The sequence below is a fragment of the Podarcis filfolensis genome (assembly GCF_964270895.1).
Source record: "Podarcis filfolensis genome assembly, chromosome: 2".
In the NCBI taxonomy this organism is placed as follows: domain Eukaryota; kingdom Metazoa; phylum Chordata; class Lepidosauria; order Squamata; family Lacertidae; genus Podarcis; species Podarcis filfolensis.
Genome location: NC_139605.1, coordinates 45,992,444 through 46,004,225, shown reverse-complemented (window position 1 = coordinate 46,004,225; position 11,782 = coordinate 45,992,444).

Sequence of the window (11,782 nt, the reverse complement as noted above, 5' to 3'; positions counted from 1 at the left end):
TTGAAAGACTGAAGAAGGCGTTCGCTTCGGAAGAGCAGCTCCTGCACGTGGATCTGCAGAAGCCAATGAGGCTGGAGACCGACGCGTCAGACCGAGCCATCGGAGCGGTACTGTTGCAGCCAGGGGCCCAGCAGAGCTGGAGGCCGTGCGCCTTTTTCTCGAGGAAGCTGAGCAAGTCAGAGCAAAACTACACGGTTTATGACCGCGAACTGCTTGCAATTTATGCAGCATTTCGACGATGGAGACATCTGCTAATAGGGGTGCAGCACAAGATCCAGGTGTGTATGGATCACAAGAGTTTGGAATACTGGAGGACTGCGCGAGTACTCAACCAGAGACAGATTCGATGGGCACAGGAGTTCTCCAAGTTTTCCTTCGAGATCCGGTACGTGCCGGGAGAGGAAAACGTAAGAGCAGATGCTCTCTCCCGGAAGCCAGAGTACATGGAAGGAGAGGGACCGCCGGAAGTCAGACACGTGTTCCCCGAGAACCGATGGGTGTGGGGGGGAGTGTTGGTTGGGAAACGAGAACTGGCCGGGCTTACTAGAAACGACGAATTCGCTCAAACTAAAATCAGGGAACTCCGGGACGGAAGGGAAAACCATGGAGGGTTTGAGGAAAAGGAAGGGCTACTGTACTACTAGGAGGCGCTGTACGTACCGGGGGAGACCTTGAGGGGAAGGGTACTCAAACAACTCCACGACAACCCAACAGCGGGACACTTTGGTCAACACAAAACCATGTTGCTTGTCACCAGGCAGTTCTGTTGGCCAAGGGTAAGGGAAGATGTATGAGAATATGTACGGGGGTGCGACCACTGCCAGAGGGCAAAGGGGGAGAGGGCTGCCCCCGCAGGGTTACTGGAACCCTTACCCACGCCGGGAAGACCCTGGGAGGTGGTATCCATCGATTTTATGACAGATTTGCCCAAGTCAAGGGGGAAGACAGCAGTCATGGTAGTAGTCAATCTACTGACAAAAATGTGCCATTTCATAGCTTGCTCGCATGCGGTGACGGCAGAGGAAACAGCCAGGTTGTTTGTGGATCACATCTTCAGGCTGCATGACCCCTCGAGGGTCATCTCAGATCGCGGGAAACAATTTACTTCCCGGTTCTGGAGGAAGCTCATGAGCTTGCTGCAGGTCGAGGTGGGCTTCTCGACGGCGAGACACCCGGAAACCAATGGGCAAGCAGAAAGAGCGAACAGTATACTCCAGCAATACCTACGCTGCTACGTCAGCGAGAGACAGAACGATTGGGTAGAGAAACTAGCGCTGGCTGAATTTGCGTACAATAACGCTGAACATGTGTCCACGGGAATGAGCCCGTTCATGGCCAATTATGGGTGTCACCCCAGGGCCTTCCCGGGGAGGGGGGAGGAAGGGTGGAGCATACCTGCGGCAGAGCAGTTTGTGGAAGAAGTGGAGGCCATACACAACCATATCTGGAGGGCATTCATTTTTTGTTTTCCCTGATCTAGTTTATCTGATTTGGAGGAGGTAAATTGGCTAACCAGCTATTTGGCAGCAAGTCGACATCTGTCTTTAATAACACTTCTCTATAGCCTTGGTAGGGACATGGGTGGCGCTGTGGTCTAAACCACAGAGCCTAGGGCAGGCATCCCCAAACTCGGCCATCCAGCTGTTTTGGGACTATAGTTCCAATCATCCCTGACCACTGGTCTTGTTAGCTAGGGATAATGGGAGTTGTATTCCCAAAACAGCTGGAGGGCTGAGTTTGGGGATGCCTGGCTTAGGGTTTGCCGATCAGAAGGTCGGAGGTTTGAATCCCTGCGACGGGGTGAGCTCCCGTTGCTCAGTCTCAGCTCCTGACAACCTAGCAGTTTGAAAGCACGTCAAAGTGCAAGTAGATAAATAGGTGGGAAGGTAAACGGTGTTTCCATGCACTGCTCTGGTTCACCAGAAGAGGCTTAGTCATGCTGGCCACATGACCTGGAAGCTGTACGCCGGCTCCCTCGGCCAGTAAAGTGAGATGAGTGCCGTAACCCCAGAGTCATCTGCGACTGGCCCTAATGGTCAGGGGTCCCTTTACCTTTATAGCCTTGGTAGAAGCACAAAAGATTATTCAAATAAGGGAATTTCTTTTTTTCACTTTGCAAATAAGTCTGAGACACCCGAGACTTTGATAATATCAAAATTCTGCTACATGTAGAACATTGTGCTTTATCTGATGGAAAACAGCAAAATCTCAAGAGTCTGAGATGTTGTGCCAGAAGAGTATGAGGTCACTGCTCCAGAGAGAGAAGGAGAACATTTCAATAGTCTTATTTATATATTCTGGAATGCAAAAGGCAATGGTAAATTCTGGCTATTGGTTCCAGTTTGCTCTGAGCATGACTTAGTACGTCACAACGCCACAGCTGTGTTCTTAAAAATTGAGGAAGAAAGTTTCAAAAGAGATTACTTTCTCTAAGGTGTGTACAACGAAGAACATTTGGCAAAACAAGAAGCATTAGATATTCCCTGTGAGCTCAGGACAACTATTTGAAAGACCTAGCAGTAGGCACTAGAACTTGATTGCCAATAGCTGTGAGACTGAAAAGAAACCATAAGTCTATACTGAGAGCTATTTCAGTAATGTGTCTATTTTCTGCCTAGGATGTAATAAAGCAAAGCCTGGGCTCCAACAGAGTCGCTCGGTCCAGCCAGGGTTTCACTTTAGCAGGTGTTTTCCCTACTGTCAATCCTATTGATCAAGACAAATCAGCACTGGACTGAACACTTTTCTCCACAACCCATTTAAAGAACCCTTCCAGCTGGAGTGGAGGTGATGGATTTGGTTTTTCTGATGCCATTGTAGAACAGTGCTGTGGATCACTTTTTGCTTTTTGCACAAAAGTGTGTAGGTAGGTTTTCAATTTTTGCTACAAAGGCATGTTTGCAGACTACTATTTCTCCCTTCCTTACTACTTATACTTATTATGTTAACATTATGGAACAACAGATTCTGATAACTACTGTAGAATGGCTTTGTTTCACCTTCATTTTTTGTTCTTCCTTTTGTATGAATGCATTTACATGGGGGGGGGGGAATCAAAATTCAGTGATTAAGTATACAAACAGTTGTCCTCATTTATGGTCAGCCCCTAACACTCTATTGCACTATTTGCTGGCACACACTTCCAAACTAGGTCACTGGTGCTGGGAAAAGAAGCAAAGGGGCAATAGTGACGGGATTACACTCCTCCTGCGCTGCAGATGTGTGGGATTACGGCATGTCACATGTCTGTTTACATTCCAGCAAAGATTGCTGGAGCTTTGTAACATCCGTTGCTTTTGTTTTCTCTCTCTCCAAGAAGAACGACAAGGAGAGAGGCCATGCTTTTCCTGATTTATGTATAATAAATGTACAGCTTAGTATAGTATCCATGCCTCAAGCCTGATCTGTTGTGCAGTTTGCACAGCCGAGTAATGTGTGCTCCTGCTAAATAGCTGGAGTCGTGGATGCACGTCAGAGGAGGATGACTGATGGATCTCTGCAGCAGCAAGTCTGAGAAGGGAGATGCTCCGGCTGCGGCCAAGCCAGCTGGCTTTCCATCCCCGGTTCCGACAAATAGGTGGAATCAGTAACAGTGGTCCAAAAAGTCAGCACAATAGTTACCCTGTATTCACTGTAACACTTTGATAATCTCAAAAGTCCAGTATGCCTGTGCATTTACACAGCAAAATGAAAGTCTGCATCAAGTATAAGAAATCATAGCATTTCTATAACTTTGGAAGAAAAAATCCCACCACCACTGATATCTGAAAGCACCCTAAGTCACATTTTAAACCTAGTAATCGGAGATCTGTTTAAGGACCTTTAGTTAATTAACTAAAGGTAAAGGTAAAGGGACCCCTGACCATTAGGTCCAGTCGTGACCGACTCTGCGGTTGCGGTGCTCATCTCACTTTACTGGCTGAGGGAGCCGGTGTACATCTTCCGGGTCATGTGGCCGGCATGACTAAGCCGCTTCTGGCGAACCAGAGCAGCGCACGCCGTTTACCTTCCCGCCGGAGCGGTACCTATTTATCTACTTGCACTTTGACGTGCTTTCGAACTGCTAGGTTGGCAGGAGAGTTAATTAACTACACCAGTGTAATTAACAGAATATGGTAATCTGCTAAACTCAAGAGGGAAAGAAATATTTTGCTGCAGGAGAACTGAACGTATCAGCTGTGGGATACAATGTTTATTAATTGTACTTGCACATTTCAGACTACTGTTCCATTTAAATCATCAGTGATAGAAAATCATTTGCATTGACCATTACAATGTTAGTTGTCAAATCCCAGCTCCATCCAGTTGTTTCATATATCAAGCTAACTCTAGGGAGGGTAAACCACCATGGATGCTGCATTTTATATTTGTGTTGTATTGACACCCACAGTATTTTGGATGAAGCAGAAATGATATACAGCTGCGCTTGGCAGCAGGAACTGGTTGCCAGACAAATCTGTAGACCGAGTCCCCATAACTGCTCTTCCTCACAGAATTGAAGAGGGACCTGCAATAGTCAGGGCATCTCATTTCCCCTCTTCCCAGACCATTTTCCTGTTGTTTTTAAAGCAGAATTCTCTAATTAAAAGTAGTCCCAATTGCTTTTACTAAAATAAAGAGGCCCACCAGGCACTGTCTTTTTGGCTGCAGCAAAAACCTCTTTCTTTCCCCTGGCCTTTTAAACTTTTAACAAGGTGTGGTTTTATTTATTTTATTTATTTATTTTATTTATTTATGTTCCAATAGTTGCGTAGTGCTAGGGAGTTTTTATTTTTGCTCATGTTTTGATTTTACAACTGTTTTGATTGAATCGAATTCTATGTAAATGTGATTTCTAACGTTCTTATTGTTCCAGTTACAGATAGGTAGCCGTGTTGGTCTGCCATAGTCAAAACAAAAACAAAAAAATTTCTTTCCAGTAGCACCTTAAAGACCAACTAAGTTAGTTCTTGGTATGAGCTTTCGTGTGCATGCACACTTCGTCAGATACACTGAAACAGAAGTTGCCAGATCCTTCTATATAGTTCTTATTGTTTTTAGCTTGTATGCCACCAAGGAAATTATTGCTATACAGCGGTTTATAAATAGTGGAAGTTGCAATAATGCAGCTATAAGAACTTCATCATTTAACGTGGTGGCACCAACACTTTGGAGCCCCTGCCTATTGAGGTCAGGCAATCACCTTCACTATATTCATTTTGGTACCTGCTGAAGACATTTTTATTTAGACAAGCCTACCCAGAAGTTTAGAAAGTCTGTTTACTTCTTGAATTGTTTCAGTTTTTTCTATTGTGTTTTTAACTTCCTGTATGTTTTCAACTGAGGTTGTAAAACATTTAGTGACCATTATCCTTTTTTTGTAAAACACCTTCAGGTTTTCTACAATCAAGCAGCATACAAATTTTAGGAAATAAATAAAAACAATGGTGGACAGAGCGATCTGATGCAGGAGCAGGGAAGAGTCCATGGAAGAGGATCCACCATTCGCTGCTTGGCTTGCATCAGCCAGGAGAGAAGTTTAAGGGTCATTTCTTTCCCCTTTGCTGTTAAAAATCTCCTTCCCTTGGTTTCAATGGGAGGGAAAAGAATGGCACCAGTTTCAAGGCTGGCATAGCTTTTTCTACTTTGGCAGGGTAGGTGCGTGGGTGGGACAGTGTTCAGGGAATGCAAGAATTTGGAATCTGGTACCTCCCCAATACATCTCAATACATCCCATGCCCCTTACCCACCCCTGTTGTTTGGTTGCTGAGGGCTTCAAGCACATTGGATATTCTTCTGCAACAGGGGTCAGCAAACTTTTTCATCAGGGAGCCGGTCCACTGTCCCTCAGACCTTGTGGGGGGCTGGACTATTATGGGGGGGGAATGAATGAATTCCTATGCCCCACAAATAACCCAGAGATGCATTTTTAATAAAATCACACATTCGAATCATGTAAAAACACGCTGATTCCTGGACCGTCCGCAGGCCGGATTTAGAAGGCGATTGGGCTGGATCTGACCCCCGGGCCTTAGTTTGCCTACCCATGTTCTACAGTTCTCCTCAATCTATTGTTGCGAACAGGGATTTTCAACTCTGACAAATATGAAAGATCAGAAAAGAGAAAAGCTTCTTTATGTTGTTGAGGAGATGACAGTTTGTTTGTCTCCAGTTAGACCTATTATAACTGAGAATACCACGCAAAAGCAAACCCACACTGAGTTTGTATATATACTTGGTACATATGTAGCAGGCTGTACATTTTTTATTATATTTTGGGAATGAAAAAAGAGAAAAAAGTTTGAAAAGCACTATGCTAGAGGGTTGTTTTGCCCCAGCTTTTGCAAATTAAATATCAATAGGGGGTTGACAATGCTAAATGTTCCAATTAATCCTAAATGTTCATTTATTATCACACCTCCCTAAGTCATTATTGTTCTTTGAATTTTGGCATTTTCTGCTCTAATGATTTAGTGAATTAAACACTCATACTTGGCTGTGGATTTTCCAGGAAAGGACAGTAAAGAACTGAGGTACGGTAAATAATTAATGGCATGAGGCTTGAATCTTCTAGCTATTTGTGTTTGGTACACAAATACCCTTTGATATATTTTTCTTTCCCTAACCTCATATCTTCTCTCTGTTCTTTAACATTTAATAATATTGCTTTGAATTGTACAAAAAGGAGCATTTATAACATTTTATAAACATTTTTAGTATTGGCATATATGATACCTTTCCTTGTACCCATATAAAGTATTATAACTATCTGTTTAATATGCAGTTATGTTTAAAGGAAAATAAAATCCCAGTTAGCATAATTGAAAAGTGTTATGCACTGGTATTTGTAGTATTGGAAGGTGAATCTTATTTGCATATTTCAATCACTTCCTTTAATTATCTGAAGAAGTGTGCATGCACACGAAAGCTCATACCAAGAACTAACTTAGTTGGTCTTTAAGGTGCTACTGGAAGAAAATTTTTTTTTTTGTTTTGACTATGGCAGACCAACACGGCTACCTATCTGTTCCTTTAATTAAGAAGACAAAGAAATTGCAAAGGACTTAATTGTGTGAGTTTATTTGTAGAAAGTAAAAGAAGGTCTTTTATTAAGTAATCCTATGGTTGCAAATATGCTGAGGGAGTGTGTAGAGGAAGAGATGCCACCATTATTCTGGTGGGGCATCCATTGTATGGCACTGTGGTCTAAACCCCTGAGCCTCTTGGGCTTGCCGATCGGAAGGTTCGAATCCCTGCAATGGGGTGAGCTCCCGTTGCTCTTTCCCAGCTCCTGCCAACCTAGCAGTTCGAACACGCACCAGTGCAAGTAGATAAATATGTACTGCTGTGGCCAGAAGCGGTTTAGTCATGCTGGCCACATGACACGGAAAGCTGTCTGGACAAACACCAGCTCCCTGAGTCTGAAGGCGAGATGAGCGCCGCAACCCCATCGTCGCCTTTGATCCTGGGATCCTTTACTTTTTACCTTTACCTATGCCCACTCAGCACTCATTGCAAAAAGAAAGAACAAAAACTGTGGAAATCTGGTAGACACAGTGTAGCTCAAAACCATGAAACAGTCCATCAATCAGAGATGGAGCCAAAATGGTGCTCGTATGACAAGTATAGATAGGAGGGAGGCAGCCAATGATGTTGCTATGCTTCATCATCATAATACTCAGACACAATGACACTGCAGTAGCATCACTCCCAATAATGGCTATGGCATATATGGCTGGGAAACTGGGGGCAAGAGGCTGGAGGACCAGCAGGAGAAAAAGTTATAGAATAACCCTATTCACCATCTGTTTTTCTTTTTCTTTTTTTTGAAAGACTCAAGATAAGGTAACTGGGACATGAATCCACATTTCCAGCACCACAGAGTGGCTTCCTAACTACTCAGCAACAGCAGCAGACATCAAGCACACATGTCATGGGATATGGGCAGTGCTTTTTTTCCTAAAAAAAATGTTTAGGGGCAATCTCATTTTGACTCAAGAAAATCACCATTTTATAGTTCAAATTGGGAAAAATAAATACAGTCAATGGACAAAAGTACAAAGATTCACAAAATGTTTAGGGATATGCATCTCCCTGCATCCCCCCAGAAAAAAAGCACTGGATATGGGACTTGGGTTGAGTGGGGAGACAAAACACCCTAAAGGTTGCAGAAGGACAGGTGATGCAGGCCTCCTACTTCAGAGAAACATTTTATATTGACCAGGGGTCAACTGAACCATAGGAAAGAGGGGAAGGACATTCAGGCATACCTGACCGAATCAGGACAAGCACTGATTTGGACCTACATGCCCAAAACAGCCCTACCAGGACTGAGCCAACCATTATGCAGAGTGAGGTGGCTATCTCAGGCTGTGGGTGCTCTGGGGTAACAGTAGCCTCCTCACTGTTCTTCCTGATGTGCCTACTATTCTCCTCTGTGTGCCACATGGGTTGACATTCACCCTCTAAAGTAGCCGGCTGAGCTCAGTGGAAGATGCTCGCTTGTTGTCATTGATGAAGGAAGCTTAAATCTCAGTCCAGTCAGCTTCTGTACATGAAATGGGGGTTGGGCTGCTGGATCTTGTCCTTCCCTTTAAGAATGCAAAATTTGGATCACCATCCCATATTTTTATTGTTATTATCATTATCATCTCTATTAATTGCATTTGTTAGTCACTTCACACCAAAAGAAATGTCTCAAAGTGTCTTAAAAATGAAATAAAATACAAATTAAAAACAACAGCAATTAAATGATGTACACTACAAAATTCCTCAAATGCTCATCTGTGATTACGCTATACAAAAGACTCTGACAAATGCATTCGGATATCTGAGATGTAATTGGACAACCCAGGTCTCTCACTTCTTTGACTAATTAAACAAACTATGTCCCTCTAAACTGTTTATTTTTTTGCCGGGGGGGGGGTTCTTTCTGTTTTTTTACTATGTTATGCATTTTTGTGGTTTTATATTTTGGTTTTATATATTGTTTTATATTTTTGTGGTATATTTTTGTGGTATATTGTAAAGTACTCTGCGATCCTTGAATGGTGGCAAATAAATAATAAATAATAATTATTATTATTATAATTTCTCAGCTCTCCCATTCCCCCTTCATCATTGACATTCCTCTTTCAATCCTCTCCCTTCTTCCCACTTTAACTGACTGCCTCATAGATTGTGGCAGCAGCACTTATCCCTCTTGTGTTCCTTGCCTCAAGGAATTTGAGTCCATCAAGCTCCCCTATCCACCTCAGTGTCCCATCCTGAAGCCAAATCAAGCTAGGCTACGGAACAGGGATTCCATCCATCCTCAAGATACACTGTTTACTTAATCCTGATTTGCTTGCACACAAGTTTGTAGTATTTGTTCTGATTTGTTTGCCAGGTGATGCACTACCAAGCATTTCTTATCCCCCACTTCCCGGTGCATTTCCTCATCCTTTTTGTTTGAAGCAGATTGGTTGCACAAGGTTGCCAAATACACTTTAATTGTGTGATCCGAGTTTTCCAGCTTGCAGCTGAATCCCATCTGCAAAATAGTGACAGCATGGGAGTGCCCTCTATTGACCATTCCCTAGCAACAGACAAGTGGCAAAGTCGCTGTCTTTGTAGAACAGCTTCTGGGATGGAAGAGGTTCTGTACATGGAAGTGTGTGTGTGTGTGTGTGTTTATGTGTGCAGACTTGGCAATTGGTCACCCTATACTTCACACAGTGGCAGGGTAGCAGGTGCATTGTTTTCTAGAGAACCAACTTCAGGTTAGCAATACCTTCACCTGTCGCACAAGTGTTTGTCATGGAGCTTGCAAGGATTAAGCAACTGCCCAGGAGCAAATAGGTTGCCACCCTTCAGAATAACATCCAGGAACATCCTGGATCTTGCTGAATTATAACGTTTCTCACATTACATATCTCAGCCTCAAGAATGTGTCTTTGTACCTACAAGATGCTACTTGACTTGATTAAATATTTTGCTTTTCAAAGAGGCCTCATATATTTCTCCTTATTGTAGGAGGGGAGAGAGAACTTTCTGCAAGCAGTGGTTTCACCACCTGCCTTGCCCCACCCTCCAGCCCCGGGAGCCTTTCCCAGACCATGACTTTGAGGACAGTAGAAGCAGCTGGAAAGAGAGGAGTTCATGGATATTTAAAAAATAATAATTTTATAAGTTGTGCATCCTTGTTTCTCAGTTTGATCCTTTTACATGGCATTGTATGTTTTTATGCATTGTGATTTGCTGTTATTTTTATTGATTATAGATTAGTAATTCTTTATTGTGATTGATAAGTGTAAACTGTTTAATGATTATTTGCTGGTGCTTAATTTTATTGTTCACTATTGGATTCTAATGGGTTCTTGACTATTGCTTTATTTGATATAAGTTGTTTATTTTAAAGTTATTGTGATTTTTTTATATTGCATCAGATTATTACTATTAATGTTTTTTTAAAATTATTTTTATGTGTGTTGGTAGCTGCCCAGAGTGGCTGGGGCAACCAGATGAGCAGGGTATAAATAAATTCTTATTCTTATATTTCTCTCCCTCTCAGAAAGGAGCAGAGGGAGATGGAGTGGGTGGGAGAATTCCCTCCAGCAAATTTAAGTGCACCAAGCAGCAATGTCTACGGTACAGAAAATTTCCTCGCTAGCTTCAGGATTTTAATATCCATGGGTAACTTTTAAAGTCTTGGCAACATAGGATTACAGTGAGGATGATGCGTTGTGGTGTGTTGGAGTGTGGAAGAAAATATAGAATATAGGTTTAAAAATAGAACATAGTCCCATGATGCTCTTCTATAAATAAAAAACCCGAAACCATTAAGCAATTCTTATGTAATTTTAGAAGGACATTTGTTTCGGGATTACTTTGTGCCTGTGCCTTGAAAGGAGAGGCTTTATACTTCAAGACACACAAGCAGCAACAGAATACAAAACAACAGAAAGACTAAAGTGAGTGCCCAAGGGTGCATCAGGCCTTAATTACAATCTTGCATCGCCATCTGTATCTGAAAGCTTGACAAACCAGCTGATAGATCTCCATATTAAAGCTGCACACAGCACATTAGCTGAATACTTTTAATTGGAGAGGCTTATTCTTGTTGAAATATAATATTACATGGGCAAATTAAATCTGTTGATGCAACTGTGGATTAATGCAGAAGACGATTCCTTTAAGATCTGAATTTGGATGCTTTCCACCTGTATTTGGAAACTGAGAAAGGGTTATTGGAAAGTCATATTGATCTGCTGGTTTGTAATTCAGAAGAAGCTATTCTGTATATGCCACCGCTGCTGTTTAAGCATCATTTTCAGAAGCACTGCACCCCTATCCTTAAATGCTTTTTTATCCTATGTTGCTGTACTTGCTCAGGTACGGTACATTAAGAAAAGGTCAGGTAGTTCTAACTTTCACTTTAACTACTGTGGAACTAGAAGCAGACAGAAGCACCCAGATTAACAAGCATGGTAGAAGCAAGTAGAGAGATTCAAAGATGACAGCAAACAAACTTACTATTCTTACGTTCAGTAAGATAGCAAGGAATTGCAATGCAGTGCTTAAGTGATCTTAGTGTCAACACAAAGGAAGAGGCTGGGAATTAAACCAGAATTAGTTGGTCCTATCTACCATTGGCTCTGCATCTTAAAAAGCAGAGACATCACCTTGCCAACAAAGGTCCATATAGTTAAAGCTATGGTTTTCCCAGTAGTGATGTATGGAAGTGAGAGCTGGACCATAAAGAAGGCTGATCGCTGAAGAATAGATGCTTTTGAATTATGGTGCTGGAGGAGACTCTTGAGAG